Source organism: Aedes albopictus, chromosome 2 (assembly GCF_035046485.1).
Source record: "Aedes albopictus strain Foshan chromosome 2, AalbF5, whole genome shotgun sequence".
NCBI lineage: Eukaryota > Metazoa > Arthropoda > Insecta > Diptera > Culicidae > Aedes > Aedes albopictus.
Window position 1 is genome coordinate 139755609 of NC_085137.1, and position 6254 is coordinate 139761862.

The window sequence follows — 6254 nt, forward strand, 5'->3', positions numbered from 1 at the left end:
TCCGTTGTGCTGTTTCTTCCGGAATTGTGCCAATTAGTTCTTTGGTGAATGAAACACGGTCTCAGCCCATGGTGAAAAATCTCTTGGTTACAAATTTTTGTCCGCCTGGCAATTCATCTCAACCCCCTGTATTCTCATCTACCCCTGGATCTTCTCCTAACCTGGCGAGCCCCCGCCCGAAAGTTTACCCACCCGGATCTAAGGGTCCCTTTCTGGTTTTCTTTCGGCCCAAACCGAATGGAAAAAAGTTAAATAAATTACAAATCGAAAAAGATCTGGCAAAATCGTTTCGAAGCATCCTTGAGATAGACTCACCCAGCCGCGATAAATTGCGTGTCACTGTTAGTGATCGCGAAGAAGCGAACAGGATTGTTGCCTTTGAGCTTTTTTTGCGGGAGTACAGAACTTATCTTCCTAGTCACGAGATAGAGTGTTGCGGAGTGGTCACCGAAGATAATTTAACTTGTGCCACCATCATGACTGGAGCTGGCGGGTTTAAAAATCGTGCCGTCCCTCTAGTTCCGGTACTTGATGCCGTACAAATGAACAAGGCATATCCTGACGGCACAAAAACGTCGTCCAACTCTTACCGGGTGACCTTTTCCGGCTCTGCTTTACCGAGCGTTCTCGTGATTGGGCTCCTTCGACTACCTGTTCGCCTCTACGAACCGAAGGTAATGCACTGCGCTAAATGCCAGCAGTTGGGCCACACCGCACTTTACTGTAGCAACAAACCACGTTGCAGTATGTGCGGTGAACAACATGCGGAGGGCTCCTGCAATATGGAGCCAAAATGTGCCACTTGTGGCGAATCTCCACCCCATGAGCTCAGTACATGCCCGAAGTACGTAGAGCGGGAGAAACGTAATATACACTCTCTAAAACAGCGATCGAGGCGATCTTACGCAGAAATGTTGAAAAAGATCGCTCCGGTTGCTGTTTCATCAGCCCATCCTACTACTAGTAACAACATCTTCGCATCCCTGCCGGCAGATGATCAAGGCTCTGACTGTGAGGGAGGCGAGGAGTACCAAATAATTGAAACAGGAACAAAAAGGAAGCGAGCTGTTGCAAAACGGCACATGCAACAGCAAGCTTTTCAAAACGCTCCTGTTACTCAACCTGCTCAGCGAATCCCTCTGGCAAAATCAAGTAGTAGCGGAAGTACCAAAAAGGTATCACCTCCAGGCTTTAAATTTTCGTCTGGAGACTTTCCGTTACTTCCGGGTGCATCTAAAACCCCAGTTGCCCCAGTTTTTCGCCCAGAAAACCAACAAAATCTTCATCAGGAACATCGACAGAATCCAGTCGACGCTTCCGGAAAACTGACTCTCTCTGGGTTAGTGGATATCATCTTCGAAACGTTTAAAATTTCTCCAGCTATGAGAAGTTTGATAACCATGGCACTTCCTTTTGTGAGACCTCTTCTGAAGCAACTGACTTCAACATGGCCGATTCTTGAATCTATCATATCTTTCGATGGCTAATTTGTCCAGTGAGGTCGGAGGTATGATTGAAGTCCTACAGTGGAATTGTAGAAGCTTAATTAGAAATATGGATGCGTTCAAATTTTTAGTCCACAACACATGCTGTGACATATTCGCCCTTAGTGAAACATGGCTAACTTCCGATAAAGATGTCTCTTTCCACGATTTTAATATTATTCGTTGTGATCGAGGGGATGGATATGGAGGGGTGATCTTGGGGATCAAAAAGCTCCATTCCTTTTATAGAATTGATTTCCCCCCGATGAACGACACTGAAATAGTTGCATGTCATGTTACTATACAAGGTAAAAGTTTCAGTATAGCCAGTGTGTACATACCGCCCAGTGCTAGAGTATCTCGAAGAGATCTTGCGGAAATATGCTCTGCTATGCCTGCGCCTTGGTTGATCCTAGGAGATTTTAATGCACACGGAACAGCCTGGGGGTCTCCGAAGGACGACAATCGCGCAACCCTGATATATGACCTCTGCGACTATTTCAATTTGACAATTTTGAACTCCGGGGAAGCAACGCGAATTAAACCTCCAGATCCTCCAAGCATGTTAGACCTCTCAATATGTTCGAATTCACTATCACTGGATTGCACGTGGAATGTAATTCAGGATCCCCATGGTAGTGATCATCTGCCAATCAAAATTTCAGTTACCAATTCGTGTCAGGCTCGCCAGATCGACGTCGCGTATGACCTTACGAAGCATATTGACTGGGGTAAGTATGCTGAGTTGGTCTCCGAAGGCGAGCAGTCGGTTGACGTTCTTCCACCGCAGGAAGAATACCAGTTTCTGTCTGGGCTAATCGTCGATAGTGCTCTTCAAGCGCAGCGTAGACCGGTCCCGGGAACTTCGATACGGCGAAGACCCCCCACACTGTGGTGGGATGAAGAATGTACCGGAGCCTATCGTGAAAGATCCGCCGCGTTTAAAAAATATCGGAAGTGCGGTACACGAGAGAACTACGAGCGGTATTCCTCTCTTGACGAGATATTCAAGAACCTCGTAAAGGCGAAAAAACGTGGTTATTGGAGGAATTTCGTCAACGGCTTATCGCGGGAGACGTCAATGCGGACTCTTTGGACGGTAGGAAGAAGAATGCGCAACGCGGTATCGGTTAATGAGGATCGAGAAAGCTCGCCTCGATGGATTTTCGAATTCGCAAAGAAAGTCTGTCCGGATTCGGTCCAAGTGCAATCGAATATTCGTCGTTATCCACCCGAAAGGAATGCGATGGATTCACCTTTTTCGATGTTAGAATTCTCACTCGCGCTTCTGTCATGTAACAACTCTGCCCCAGGAATGGATAGAATAAAGTTCAACTTGCTCAAAAGCCTCCCAGACGTCGCGAAGAGGCGCTTGTTGAATTTGTTCAATCTATTCTTGGAAAGCAACACTGTTCCGGATGACTGGAGGCGAGTGAGGGTTATCGCCATTCAAAAGCCCGGGAAGCCCGCGTCGGATCACAACTCGTACCGTCCTATTGCGATGTTGTCGTGCTTACGGAAGCTGCTAGAGAAGATGATTCTCCATCGGCTCGACAAATGGGTTGAATCGAACGGCCTTCTATCAGATACTCAATTTGGTTTCCGCAGGTGCAAGGGAACGAGCGATTGTCTGGCGCTGCTTTCTTCAGAGATTCAACTGGCCTACGCTCAAAAAGAGCAAATGGGCTCCGTATTCTTGGATATTAAGGGGGCTTTTGATGCAGTTTGCGTTGATGTCCTTTCAGACAAACTCCACGAGTGTGGACTTTCTCCGATTTTAAACAACTACTTGTACAATTTGTTGTCTGAGAAGCACATGTTTTTCTCTCATGGAACCTCGGCAACTTCAAGAATTAGTTACATGGGTCTCCCCCAGGGCTCATGCTTAAGCCCCCTTCTTTACAACTTTTACGTCAGAGACATTGACGAATGTCTCGTGGAAAATTGCACGCTACGACAGCTTGCGGACGACGCCGTGGTTTCTGTCACCGGACCAGAGGCGGAAGATCTGCAAGGACCATTGCAATATACTTTGGACAATTTGTCTGCTTGGGCTGTAAAGCTGGGTATCGAATTCTCCCCGGAGAAATCTGAGTTAGTTGTCTTTTCTAGGAAGCGTGATCCAGCAGATCTAGAGCTTCAATTTTTGGGTAAGGAACTCACTCAAGCTCTTTCGCATATGTATCTAGGGGTCTGGTTCGACTCTAAAGGTACCTGGGGAAAGCACATTAATTATCTGTATCAGAAGTGCCAACAACGAATCAACTTCATGCGTACACTCACCGGAACATGGTGGGGAGCCCACCCGGAAGATCTGATAAAGCTTTATCGGACAACGATACTGTCGGTTCTCGAATACGGTAGCTTTTGCTTTCAGTCCGCCGCGAAAACACACATCCTGAAGCTTGAGCGTATTCAGTATCGTTGTCTTCGGATCGCGTTAGGCTGCATGAACTCGACGCACACAATGAGTTTGGAGGTACTAGCAGCAGTACTCCCTTTATCAGATCGTTTCGTGGAATTGTCGCTAAGGTTCCTCATTCGCTGTGAGGTGCTGAATCCATTGGTAATTGAAAATTTTGAAAAGCTAATCGAACGACTTCATCAAACAAAATTTATGACAGTGTACTACTCGTACATGACTCTGGAGGTTAACCCTTCCTTGAATGTTCTCAACCGCGATTGCTTCCCAGACTTCTCCAATTCCACTATAGGTTTTGATCTGACCATGAAGTAAGAAATCCGTGGAATCCCAGATCCGCTCCGATCGGAGCACATCCCAAAAATTTTTGCAAGCAAGTTTGGTCATGTCAGTTGCGACCGGAGATTTTTCACTGACGGCTCAAAAACAAATGATTCCACTGGATTTGGTGTATTTAACGAGCTTCATAGCGCCGCTCATAAACTTCAAAGTCCTTGCTCAGTATATGTCGCAGAATTGGCGGCTATACACTACGCATTAGAGCGAATTGCCTCTCTTCCCTCTGATCAATATTTCATTTTTACGGATAGTCTCAGTTCAATTGAGGCTATTCGTTCAATGAGGCCGGTGAAGCACTCCACGTATTTCCTAAGCGAAATTCGATCAAGTCTGAGTGCTTTATCGAATCAAGCATATAATATCACCTTGGTTTGGGTCCCTTCGCATTGCTCGATCCCGGGCAATGAGAAAGCGGACTCGCTCGCCAAGGTGGGCGCTATAGAAGGCGATATTTATGATCGTCATATCGCCTTCAATGAATTTTTTTCAATTGCTCGTCAGCATGCCTTGGTCAGTTGGCAACAAAAATGGGATGCAGGGGAATTGGGCAGGTGGTTGCATTCAATTCTCCCACAGGTATCGAAGACGTCATGGTTCAAGGGGTTGGACGTAGGTCGAGATTTTATCAAGATAATGTGTCGACTTATGTCCAATCACTACTCTCTGGGCTCGCATTTCTATCGAATAGGGCTCACAGACAGCAATCGCTGTAGCTGTGGTGCAGGCTATCAAGATATCAACCATGTTGTGTGGGAATGCCCCGAATACGGTATTGCCAGATCCGATTTATGTGCATCCCTCAGGGCCCGAGGGAAACCAGAAAAGGAAGACATTAGAGATGTGGTGGGTAAACTTGATCTTGAGTACATGAAGCTTGTGTACGACTTCTTGAAACAAGCTGAAGTTTTCGTTTGAAACCCCCGTCTTGTTGATCCACTTGTCCACCTCGTGTCTTCGTTTGATACCCAAACTTGTTGTTCCACTTGTCCACCTCGTGTCCCTTCGAAAATCGTTTGTTTGTATCGTTACAGGTTGTTTGTCCACTCTACGTTTGACCAGCAGCAATACGCCACATCATGCTGCCAAGTGTCAACGAAAAGCCCCCATCATCTTATCCTTTCCTCAAATATTTTTGTTCTCCCTAACCTCGACCAAACCGCGAGTTTTACGGTTCCCCAAAACTAACATAGTTTATAAGTCAAAAACATTAAATTGTAAAAAGTTTTAATTGAATTCGGCTCCGTTATGCCTGTTGGCGCATGAGCCTCAAATAAATGATTAAGTAAAAAAAAAAAAAGGTCATCTAAAATGCCGTGGTTTGATGTGTCGCTTGCATGGGTTTGGCACAATTGTATATTTGGCCACTTCCAGCGGGACACCCGGAACCGGTTCCGGAACACTACCGGTTCAGATATGGTCTTAGACTATTTTTCTGCTTACCGCTCATCAGGTTATCGAAAATGCCGTGGTTTGATGTGTCGCATGCATAGGTTTGATACATTTTCATATCTGGTCCCTTCCTGGGGTACCGTTCCGGAACACCTAAATGGCCATAACTCCGGAACGGCTGGACCGATCCGAACCATTTTCAATAGGAAACAATGGGATCAGATTCTGCGTCGAATAAACCGTCGGTCATTAAAATCGGTTGAAGTTTACTGCCAAAAAGTGATGTGAGTTTTTTTGTACACACACACACATATACATACACACATACATACACACATACAGACATCACCTCAATTCGTCGAGCTGAGTTGATTGGTATATGTGACTCGACCCTCCGAGCCTCCTATCAAAAAGTCATTTTTGGAGTGAACATATAGCCTTTCCAGTACACTTGGTGTACGAGAAAGGCAAAAATGTTACAACTTTCTCAACAACACCAGTTACAACTAACGTTGAGTAACGGAATGTCTTAATTACTGTTTACTGCATTCTTTTTTTTTTTGTATGACAAGCTTTGACATCTGAAGGATCGAATGAGCTGAAAACATAAATATGTTCAA